The following is a 12,801-nucleotide window of genomic DNA, read 5'->3' on the forward strand; positions in this document are numbered from 1 at the left end:
CGACTCCTTAAGAGAATCTGTTCACTCAACTACCAAGGACGATGGCTTGGCCTATGTACCGGTAATCTCCAGCCTCAAGGAAGAGCAGCTATTCCCATCTGAACCACGAGACGGCGTCTCTTTGGACCCGTCTTTGAGCTTAGGTACCGGCTTGATCGAGGGAGGAGTGTCTTCATCGCCCTTGGATGACAGTGATTCGTCGGATCCTGTTCTCAGGTACATAAGCCAGATGCTTATGGAAGAGTACATGGAGGAAACAGCGTGGGTTCCCCCCCTGAGGATTCCGCTCTTCAGAACACTGGGAAGTCGCTGTATGACGCAATCGGGGAGAAGTACCCAGATTTCTCCAATCGAACCCAGCATCTTGATGCAAGCCCGTTCATCGAGCTTCCAAATAGCAATTTCTCAGGAAGTAGTTGTACACAGGATGATGCTGTTGGCTTGATAAGTCTTATGATGCTGGGCGCACAACCTGTCTCTTCCAACGATGTGAAGACCGCTAATGAGCTGCTGAAGCAGATTCGAGAAAACACGTCTCCTTCAGGGGACGGTTGTCAGAGGTTGGCACATTACTTTGCCAATGGGCTCGACGCTCGTATGGTGGGGAACCACTCCGGGACTCGGACCTACTATTTATCGTTTCCTTGTAAGAGGAGATCAGCAGCTGACATCTGCGAGCTTACCATCTTCATCTCTTGACCTGTCCGTTTAAGAAGTTCTCCATCTTCTTCTCGAATTATATGATAGAGAAAATGTCGGAAAACGCAAGCGTCCTCCATGTAATAGACTTGGGTATTAGTTTCGGTTTCTGTTTACACTTGTTTTTCGCACCTAATAGCTGTTACAAGTCCGTGATGGATGCAATGATTTGGTGAGCTCAATTAGTCGAATTTGGGTTCATTTAAGGCCCACGACTTGATATTTGCATTTTTGGATATTCAAGGAGGTCCGTGTTATAAGACAGCCCATGATCGAGGACTTGAAGACCTGACACAATAATCCACGGCATTACCCTACTAGGACAGCCCTTGGTGGGGAGGGAATTCGAGGAAGAAGTCATGAGATGCTTAGCTGGGCTGATCACATCATTTAGCCGAGAGCTAGCTGCTAGCTCGCACTAATGGAGGAGTTTTGATTCTTTCCCAAACGGTATTATCGCACGAATCCGAACATTCATGGAGACAGCTACGTGGCTCTACAGGCAGCGAGAAGCATTTCCTCGACTTGCACACCAGACATGGAGAGTCACTGATACACGTTTGGTCATTAGCTAGGTATGGGAACACGTTCGATTAATTTCCCTGCTTGGGTTGATGCGCGCGAATGTGGCAACGAAGGCACGATCAGTGCCCTAATTATGATGGCCAGAGGTGTTTCCATGAGTAGGAGGCTGTCCACATGGAAATTGCTAGAGGGTTTAGCATGTAAAATATTACGACCATGAAGTTTTCATGTAATTAGCTATAGAGGATATTCACTTTCCTTGTTTAGCTGGTTGTTAGTGTAGTGTGATTTTATTGCTTTTTGTTGCTTATTTCCTTATAATAAGGCGTAATTTCTGCTTAATTAGGTTATGTTTGGTTTTACTAGAGTTGAATTTTGGTTTTAATTGGTTTGTAATGATTATATTATTGAATTATGAGAAAAAGCTTAAAAAAGTAATGAAAAGTTGAAGGAAAGTAATGGTTGTGTTGTTGAATTGTGAAAAAATAATGAATAGTTGAAAGAATTTAACATTAAAAATTGAATTGAATGATTAAAAAAATTGAAGAAAAAGGGAAAAATAATAATTGTATTGTTGAATTAAAGATAAATAGATTTAAGTGGAATAGAATTAAAAAAAATTTGGTTAAACGGGCCTTGGATTCCTAGGTCAGCCCTATAAGAATTAGAAGGTGCCATCATTGTAAGCCTTAATAACACAAGCATAAACCGGTTCTACGCCAATGTATCATTACTTTTCATATACATTTGTTGTCATTTCAATTCCGCACCGTTATTCAATATCTCAATATATGTTATGCACTTTTCAATATCCCGTTTATCGCACATGCCCTTTCAATATCTTTTTTCCCGTACATGCTCCTAAATAGCTAGATTCTCGTACTACATTTTCACATTGTGTATGGAGCTCTTGGTTCCATCTTCTCCACTGCTTCTCGCTTCAAGGCAACGATCGGGTAATTTCTTCACTTAGGCTTCAGGGCTGGAGGTTCCATTGACTTTCAATTGCATCAACTGGGTAACTTGCGTCCTTTGCAGAAAAGCTAGCAGTTCAGTTGCATAGTGCTCCAGTTGGCTGATTAGCCACTCCTTCTATCCCAAAGCTTCAAGGTGTACAAGTCGCACGCCCGTTGAAGTTCATCTAATCCTCGAGACCGTTTTATTGTCCGACACATTTGACATACCCGTGACGCATCGATCATATCCACGAAACCCAGCTACCACTTGCACCTATGGACTTAGGGACCGTGGAGCTACACTATAAGTCGGTGAGGTTAGCTAGTGGTTTTGCTGTTATCTTGGGACAGCGTCCTGGTACACTCGTCTTGCCACATGTAGGCCGGAGATTGGCCCGTCCATTTTTAGGCGGAACAATTTCCACTGGCCGATCCTTATCCAGAAGCTCGGGGAGAGAGCTGGTGGGCCTCCTAAGCTGCGTATCACGGATATAGAGCTCCCAGAACACAGGTTTTGCCCCGCAGAAAGGATTCAGGAGACAGGCCGCCGTTTGGCCGATACTGTAAGCGGTTTACGGTTAGCCTTGAATATAATGCTTTGACTTCACACAACTGCGATGCCAACGGGATCGAAGACCTAAAGCTCGAGAGTGGTGAGATGATCGTTATAAACCGTATCTCCCGGCTCCTCAATACTACAGATGAACCAGTTGAGGTTCAGGAGGATGCCCAAGGGATAAAGTCTTGAACCTAATCAGGAAGATAGAACCCGTTGTTTTCGTACACGACGTATCTAACGGAGCTGACAATGCACCCTTCTTTGTGACTCGGTTCTGTCTTCAGTGTATGATATGTTTGATACGACCGATGGCAGGTGAACAGAAGGAATCGGAAGCGAGGATGATCTTAGAGAGCGAGTTCTTCGGGCGGGAGGTTATGAACGCGACAGTGGTGTGAGGGGCTGGAGAGGGTTGAGAGGCCCGATACTTACAGGCAGTGGCAAGTCCGTCACACGAGAGCAGGCTTCAAGCAGCTTCCTCTGGATCAAGAGTTTATGAGCAAATTACGGCATAAGCTCAAGGCGTGGTACCACAAAGAGTTCATGCTTGATCAGGATCGGAACTGGATGTTGTTTGGGTGGAGGGATCGGATAATCTTCGCCACCGCCTGTTGGGTACCGGTCTAACTGTGCAAGTGTTAGTGCATCCATTTATTTCCAAAGTCCGAACCATCCCGGGAGTCCTCTTGATGCTGTCATCAGATAGCTGGGGGATCCGGAGTACATTGAGGTGCTCGAGGGCCACAAGATTTGCTCTTCCATATTGTTTGGATTTGTTGTACTCATTTCTACTTATTGTTTTGGCAATGCATTTACGATCTCGTCCCGTATCCTTGCGGCTTACTCTGCATTTGTAATTTATACGTAGCAGAAATGCTTCGATTTTACCCGTGGCATATGTGATGAACCGTCTTTCTTTCCTTGCTGTTTTCTTCCTTCCAAATCAAATGGGAAAGCAAATTGTGTGCTGATAACACTAGGACAAGATTTTTATTCCGGAACAGTAATTGTATCCGATATCAAGCTTCACATGTTAAGATGAGACGAAGATTCTTCGAGCATGAAAATATATATTCATGTATATACTGTGTGCCACGCGGTCTATATGCTGATAAAAACGTCACATTGCCTTATCGACTGAGCCGCCTTATGCTACATAAGGATCGGCCGCTATCTTCTCATTTTTCCCATTGGCCTCTTCACTTCGGTCCAATTGGTTATATGGATAGATAATGATGCTTATCAACGAACATTTAAGATAAGAGACCAAACTGCAAGAAATTCAAAGTTGGTGGAGATGGGGGCTGCCCTGCACTTGCAGCCCCGGTTTGGTTTGAAAGTAATATTAATATATCAATCGTTTTGAGTAGGGTTGAATTTGTACCTGTCCCATCTACCTAGAAATTCCAACATTTTTCTCCAGCATGTTGGACTAATCAAGATTTAGACTTTAATTTCTTTGCAATGTTTGATCTATGACGATCATTCAAACATATATATGCATTACATATATCATCCGTAGTCTCTTGACTGGTTGAACCCCTTTTTTGACTCCTACTAATTAAGCATTAACCAGGAGACCTTTAGGCAGCAGCCTTTCACTGTACATGAAATAGTACACAATGTTTTTTGTTTTTCCCTACCTGGAAGCTATTAACTGACAGAATAATGTCACTATTGCTAAATAAATAAATGGTAAAATGGACTAACCTCCGCCGAGGTTTGGAGAAATGATACTTAATCCCATTTGATAAAAATATAGGCAGTTGCCGCATTTCACTTATTTTACCATACTATTATTTTTGGGAAAAACTTTAATTGGGTCCATAACTTATTGATTTTTCTTTTCAAAACCATACATTTACTTTTTATTGATTAAAGCAGCCACATTACACAAAATATTTTCATAAGGCCCTTTTAATATAAATTTAAATTTTTTTTAAAAACTTTTAAAAATAAAAATAAAATAAAAAAGAAAACCATTCAAAGGGGGAGGAAAAATGCCTCTAGTAACGGGGCGGTGGTCATTAAATGAAACAAACTCAAATGATATTGAATGTAATACTTGCGAAAACAACCAATTTCAAATACAAATTCAAAGTTACATAAAAAAATTAAGATATTTAGAAATTTAAATTTGATTAGGGTCGAGTCCATATCAGATTTTCCGAGAAACCCCATACTCGAATTAAAGTATGAAATCATTTGAAATCGAAATTGGGGCATTCGGTTTTTGGATTGGGTCAGGTATTGGTTTTCACTTGTACTTTCATCCCTAGTACCCGGGACAGGCCACCCTCTCCCACTCTTTATTTGTCCTCCTTATCAAAGCTTTCAACTATTTTTGTAATTTATTTTAAATTTCCTTTAATAAAATATTAAATTTAAAAATGATAAAGACTATGTATGGACATTTTATGTGGGGTGAACCTTATTCAGTAAAAGAATAAATGTATGGACTAAAAAAGAAAAAAAAATAATAAGAGTTATGACCTCAATTAGTATTCTCGCAAAAAACATAATTTGGTCAACCAAGTCAAATGAGACTAAATGTATATTTTCTCAACAAATGGGGTTAAGTGATATATTTCTAAATTTTACTCATAAATAAATGGCGTGTACCTTAATTATAAATCTATTGGCAATTTCACACACACTCACTCACACACACATATATATAAGCGTTTTCTGATTAAGACACATTTGGATACTCCTAGAAATCATGAGAATTTCGAGAAGTAAACTTTAAAATTTGAAAATAATAATAATTAGTAAAATAGATTGACTTTTGCGTTAGGAGCTTTCGTGTTGCACTACTTATGAATCTTAAAAGACAATTCTATTATATGTGCATGGATTGTCTAGCTACGCGCGGTGTGGTCCAAAGGGCAAAGGTTATTAATTGTTTCTGGTTTGGCCTATTGGCAATTCATAGAATAGAAATTTGATTCATGAGATATGATTTATATATGTATCATTTATCAAAAGATTTCCACCCATTTACATTTACATTTACATTATATTATATTAATAAATTAAAACATATCCGTGACGACTTGTGTCCTCCACTCCAAATTTTAATTTCTTTTTATTCTTTTATCTTTTTACTTTTTAGTTTTCTCATAACTTCAGAAACTCTTACAAATTTATATGATTTTTTCTACTTTTATCTCTCTAATCCTTTGCGATATGTTTGATTATACTCCTCATAAATTTTTCTCTTTCCTTTCCAAGCACATATCCCTGAAAATTGCGAAACAGAAAATATGCTATTTATGTTGTAAAATTGTTAAATTATAATAGTTTTGATGTACTATATATACATATATGTTTACGCCATTTGTTGAAAGATTCCTTTTCTTAATACAAAAAATTCATGACATGCAATTATAAAAAAAATAATTAAGTTAGTTTGATTGTGATCTTTTTCTGATAAAAAGATAGAAAATAAAAAAATAATTATTTTGGTTTTATATTTCTAAAACTAAGAAGTAAACGTTTTTTTTTTACTCGTAGGATAGCAAGGGTGTTAGTAGCTGTTGGGGTCGTGAAAAATCGAGTCTTGATCATGTACAAGTCACGAGCCTTACAGGTCACGTGTCTCGAGCTTTCACGAGCAACCTATAAAAGGGGAGGATCGAGGGGAGTCTCAATCTCTCTCTCCGATGTTTAAATGAGTATATATACAAAAAAGTAATGAATTTTACTTCGGGTTTTGGGGTACTTGGAGAGTTATTTATAGAAATTTATGGGATATCCGTATCAGATTATTGTAATTTGTATCAAATATTCAATTGCATACAACAAGTAGATATGCTTGCCAAATATAGAATTAGAGATATCATAACATATTATGAAGATATTGATAGCACATTCTAAAATATTTAAGAGATATATCAAAGATATCAAAAGATAACCATTGATAATTAAAGATATATATTCTCATGATAAGATTCCATTACCAACTCGGATGTATTAAGGTGAGCCTAGAATGCCAAATCAAAACCGGCGAATTAGGCCAATTTCCCGGTCTCTAACACTACCCAATATAATTAAAACAAGTTTGCGTTTTAGCTACACTTTAGACACTTTTCCTCCCCAAATATTCATGTCCTCGACTCTAAAACATTAATGCTTTAATTAATAACTTATAAGACTCCTAAACGATGCATATACGCATTGGATTATCTAAGTGGTGGATATATTATCATATATATATTATCATCATATATATATATATAGAAAAGGAAAAAAAAGGGAAGATTAAGAAAAAATATATAGATAGAAGGGTTGATAACAAAAAAAAAAAGTAAAAACTTTTTACATTTTAACAATTATAACACAAATTTTTTTATTTAACCTATAAATGCATAAACTTTTCGATTTGATAACAATTTTAGCACGTCATCAAATTTTCCATTGATCTAGAGATAGAATTGCAGTCACGGAGGGCACCGACGACCCTAATCGGGAGGATGACATTGGCGACCCCAATTGGGAGGGAGTGTGGTGGCCGGAAGCGAGATCCTCACCCCCCGGAATTGGAAGAACCCTCAAATTGGGAATTTTTCCAATTCTGGTGGGTGGAGCCACGACCCTGACCATCACCCTCCCGATTGGGGTCGTTGGCACCCTCCCTCCTGATTGGGGTCGCCGGCGCCCTATGTAGTGTTATTCCATCTAAATTAACGAAAAATATGACGTCATGAAAAAATTGTTATCAAATCAAAAATTTGTGCATTTTTAGGTTAAGAAAAAAAAAATTTGTATTAAAATTGTTAAAATGTGAAAAGTTTGTACTTTTTTTTAATTATTAATCCTAAATAAAAAAATAAAATATGGGAAGAGGTAGAGTAGCATTATAGCTGGTTACAAGAAATTTTTTTGTCTCTCTTCGATCAATATCAAGTTGTTTCTAATTATCAAATTTCATAAAGCTTGTATTTATAATATAGGAATTTTACCTTCACATGCATGAGGAATATTTACTCCTCCTATGTCAAACTTGTCAGTACTGTTAGACAACTTACAATTGGAAATATATATAGATTTATGACCTTTTATTTTCAATGTCCTATATCTAAATTTTATTTGCTGATTGATTTTAGATATTCCTGTATACTTGGGTCGGTCATTGGTATTCCATACGTAGTCCATTAATTATAAACATAAGAATCAAGAGAGGGTATAGCGCAGTGGCGCACCTCTTGCTTGGTGACCACGAGATCTCAGGTTCGATACTTAATGGGACTACCCGTGTCCCTTTATTAGATATTTATGATTTATATTTTAATGTATTAGGCCTATGAGCCTCCCTTGTAATCGAAAAAAAAAAGTTATAAACATAAAAAAATATACACGTTTAAACTTGAATATTAATTGGACATAATTTATATTTAGTTTTTGATGAGTTATATATCACTGTATGATAAAGTATTATATTAGATTACTTCCCAAAAGATACAGTAAATTTTCCGATATAGTTATACACTTTATATGGATGCGCTATGGTAAATACACATTTGGAATATGTAAGTTTTTTATTTTTGGACCGGTTGGAACATGTGACTTAAATGGATGAATATCATACAAATATGAATATGGTGATGCCATTCAAAATAATATCAACCAGATATAACAATATCAATCAATTGATAACTGACTTCATAAGTTTGATATATTTGAAAACATCTAAAATTTCAATCAAATCAATGATACTTAATTAAGAAAAATAAATAATACTTGAAATCATCCCGCTGTAAAGCGTGGATTTTTTTTCCTAATTTTGCCATAAAAACGTCTTTGCCTAATCATAATTATAAAATACTATCAATATGGGTTGGTTCAAGCGGTTCGACGCTTATTCCCCTAAGCAAGGTTTCGGGTTCGAGTCTTGTAAATAAAGAAAATTCATACTGTGAAAATTTTATCCTCTTAATGAATCGATCTGATTCGAATTAAATTAGTTGGGACCCATTGAGTTACGAATATGAGGATATACACCAAAAAATTATAGAATGCTAAAAAGAGAGGAAAGAAGCCTTCATCTATTTTTTAATCCTGTTGCCGAGAAAAACTCTCCATCGATTGAGAAATCAAGTATAAAGTTGCATGTGTCAAGAGATGATTGGGATTGCAAAAGCAGGTGTATAGGTTTGTTTGGTTGTGGAGTAGGATTTTATTACATTCTATTTCACTCATTTGGAATAAAATAAGTAATAATATATGAGATAATTTATTATTAAAAAATTAATTGTAATAGTATTAAGAAAAATATAGATATGAAAAATAAAAAAAGTATGTATATATTAATAAATAAGAAAATTTATTATTAAAAATTAATTGTAATAATAGTTGAGAAAAGTATATGTGAGAATTTATTATTAAATAAAAGAAAAAATAATAATTATTATATTATTGAATTAAATAAAATGAAATAGAGTTATGTAGAATTTTACTTCAAAACAATAGGACGCCTTGCAATAAGACAAAGGAAAACATTTTGGATAATAAAGTAGAGAAGGAGAGTGAGTGGTGATCAAAGGCAGCAATTATTGCTGTCGCTTTTACAAAGGACGACAATTGGATTCTCATATCCCAACCTCCACCCATGAGAATGTCAAGTGATTGATTTTTCGTTTTTTTTACTCCTTTTAGAGACAAACGAAATAAGAAAAAAAGACCAAATTAAAGAAAAAAGGAAAAGAAGCACATTGACTTGTTACCGGCTGCTATATTTTCGGGTAAAATAATCGAGATACTCCCACCTCTTAAAAATTCATTTTTTTTCAAATAATAAAAAAACAGTAACTAAATGGAATTCGAGATTTTCATTATACATACTTATTCTCGTTCGGAAAAAGAAAAGATTTATCGATTTATGAAAATATCAAAATCTGCTGCACATGTCAAATATTAGTCCCGAAAGTCATTTCTTGCTCTTAATTAGGCCGGCCAGTTTCATAAATATTTCGCAATATTTATACATGCCATATATTTGTTGTCGTCAACGTTATATTTGGTGATAGTAGGTGAAAGATAATGTCCATATCCATGTTTTTCAAAGTTTTGGTTAGTCGTGCGATAGTGACATCATTCTTCGAGTTTTAATTGGCAAGGAGCTATACGAATTAGGGCAACACTATATTATCTATTCATTTATCTTTGACAGTGTGGGAAGTTAAACGATGGAAAGAGTAAATCTAAGTTTTGAAGCATATGACATAATCTTCTGTAATATAAGTATATACATATATATGTATATGCTAGTATACAACAGTACTATTTTTCTAACTTCACATATTGGCTTCATATTTTCTGTTTTTATTTCACTAATTTAGTAATATATTTTTTAAAAAAATATTTGTCATTTTTATAGGATATGACAAAAAAAGAATAAATATTATGGTAAATTACCTAGAATATTATGAATTTTCAATCTCGTTTCAGCTATTATGTACTATAATTCATTTTTATTTCTTATGAGACAAATAATGAGGGGGACCTAGCACAAAAATAATATATTCATTTTCAATTTTAAGTTGCCAAATAAAACAAAATACGTATATGGATGAAATTTTTTTTCTTTTTTCTTATTTTATCCCTTGAAGATTAAATCAAATATAATATAATATAATACTAAAATGATGTAAACTCAAAAAAATTTGTGGGAGTACGGCACATTTTCATATTCTTCCTCATGTTATTCAAAAGTATGCAAGTTTATATATTTTTAAAGACATATTAGATCCACTTTTCTGTATGGACGAATCATTTTACGAAATACATGAAAAGTAAGGACCAGTGACACCAAGACAACATCGGAAATTTTCTTAGCAAAATGAAAATCTTAGAAAGAGAAAAGGAAAAAGGAAGGAAGAGATCTATCCCAAGAAGGAAAAAAAAAGGGAACAAAAATTTATTGCGAGCTATGCACGTGCGCTTCCGTTACGCATTTTTGATAGTGCAGAGCATAAATATTTATTTCATTTTATTTTTGAATTTGCAACATCAAACGGTAAGAGCATGATAAATATGGATGATCATATAGTGTGTTTAAATTATGTTCCAGATAAGGGGAAAAATAAGGGTATTTTTGGGGTTAACTTATTGAGGGAAGTCTATTCATTTGATGGACCCATTGAAAATGAGAGGAGAATAACATTGCAGAATTTCATAAATGCCACCATCTATGATTCTGTGTATGTCGAGGGTAGGAGTGGGAAAATATTATTTGATAATAATAACCTGCAACAGAATTAATAAGAATAATTATATCATATAATAATATAAAAAGAAAGCACATATTTACATGACTTTTCCATAGACGAATTCATTATAATAATAATAAATTATTTAATAGACGGAGTCACTGAAAGAAAAAAATAGATGTAACTTCATTGAGAAGGTAAAAGAAAATAATAAAAAAGCTGACCCGTCGAAACAGTATGTGCAACTATATTCAAGTGCTTTGAACCGGGTCAATTGTTTTTTGATTTGATTATTATTATATTAATTGTTTACGCCTATTTTTTTGCACCTACCGATAATTACGAAGTTCATAAGGTAGGTAACTTAAAATCGAGCTTAATTGGTCGAATTTGGGCTTAACTAGAGGTTCATGACACAATCCATTGGACGCGTAAAAGAGTCCGTGTAAAGAGGCGTCCCATGATCGAGCACTTGATAACTCGACTCGAGGATCCATAACATTACTCAATTCAGACAACAGTTGGTGGGTTGGTTATTCGATAATGAGGTCATGGTAATTTCTAATTGAATTGATCTATTCAGATTAGCTTAGAGTTTTAACTGAATAGTCTCACATGAAAAAGGATCCCATTTATTTCCAAGACGAGATTGACGCACGGACATACATGCAAAAAAGTTAGGCAATTCTACATGGCTACTAGATATTATTTCCTTGGAAAATCGCACCGGACATGGGAATAGCCGAGTACTCCAGGAATGGAGCTCACGTAATGAAATTAAGATGATTTTTTTTGTTATGCGAGTTGATATGTGTGTGCGAAGTAAGAAGACACAGCTGGTATCTCTAGTTGGGTGGCCAAGGGATGTTTCCTTGATTAGATATCATATCTTTGGAGATTGCTTAAAGGTTGAAAAGAGAATTAGTGATATTAGACGATTTTCTTATCTCTAGCTGGGATGATATATCTTTCTTACTTTTAGCTGTTAGTTTAGGCAACTAATAGATTGTTGCTTGTTATCTTTATTTTGTTGGAATAAGGCTAAGATGCTGCTCGAATTAGGTCTCCTAGGTCCGCCTATAAAATCAAGCAAGGCCATTTATTGTAAGTTTTTTCCCACGACAATACACAAACGGCTCAACATCTCGTATCATTTATCTATCTTTACATTCCTTGCGACCACAACTAACATATCTATCCTTCCTTGCACCGCACATTACATATCTATCATTGCCGCACTTTAATTCCTCTTGCGCATCTTATATATCTTATCATTCACAAACCTTTTACCCAAAAACGCAATAGCTTCTTGGAGCATCACGCCGCTCATCGGCTTTACATCTTCTACTCATCTCTAAGCTTCCGGGCTAAGAATGGTTTCCATCGTGTCAAGGGTTCTGGCCTAAGACTTCCTCTTTTCGGCTACCTTGTGGCCAAGACCCGCCAAACACGAACCTTTTGAGGACCGTGGTCCTATCCTTCCACAATCAGCTTTAGGGTTGTGACTTCGCCTTTCGACTGCCTCCAACAGAGACCCACCTACAAGGAGGCATCACCCGAATCAAGGCTACTTAGCCAAAGCTTATTCATTTCGACTACCATCAGTCGAGAAACATCTTCACGAGCTTTCCCTAGGCCGCGACCATCATCATCTAGATCGGCTTTCGAGCCGTCTTCATACAAGAACGGGGCTAAACATCACACATACGTTTGGAAGAACTTAAACAGCTTAACACTCGAAGCCGTGACAACAACTCTATCACCTCCCAACCGACATCATCATACTGTTGCCATCGAAAACCCAATAGCTGGCTAATCCTATGGATCTCAAGGACCGTGATGCAACGCTTTA

The sequence above is a fragment of the Punica granatum genome, chromosome 3 (genome assembly GCF_007655135.1).
Source record: "Punica granatum isolate Tunisia-2019 chromosome 3, ASM765513v2, whole genome shotgun sequence".
Taxonomy (NCBI): domain Eukaryota; kingdom Viridiplantae; phylum Streptophyta; class Magnoliopsida; order Myrtales; family Lythraceae; genus Punica; species Punica granatum.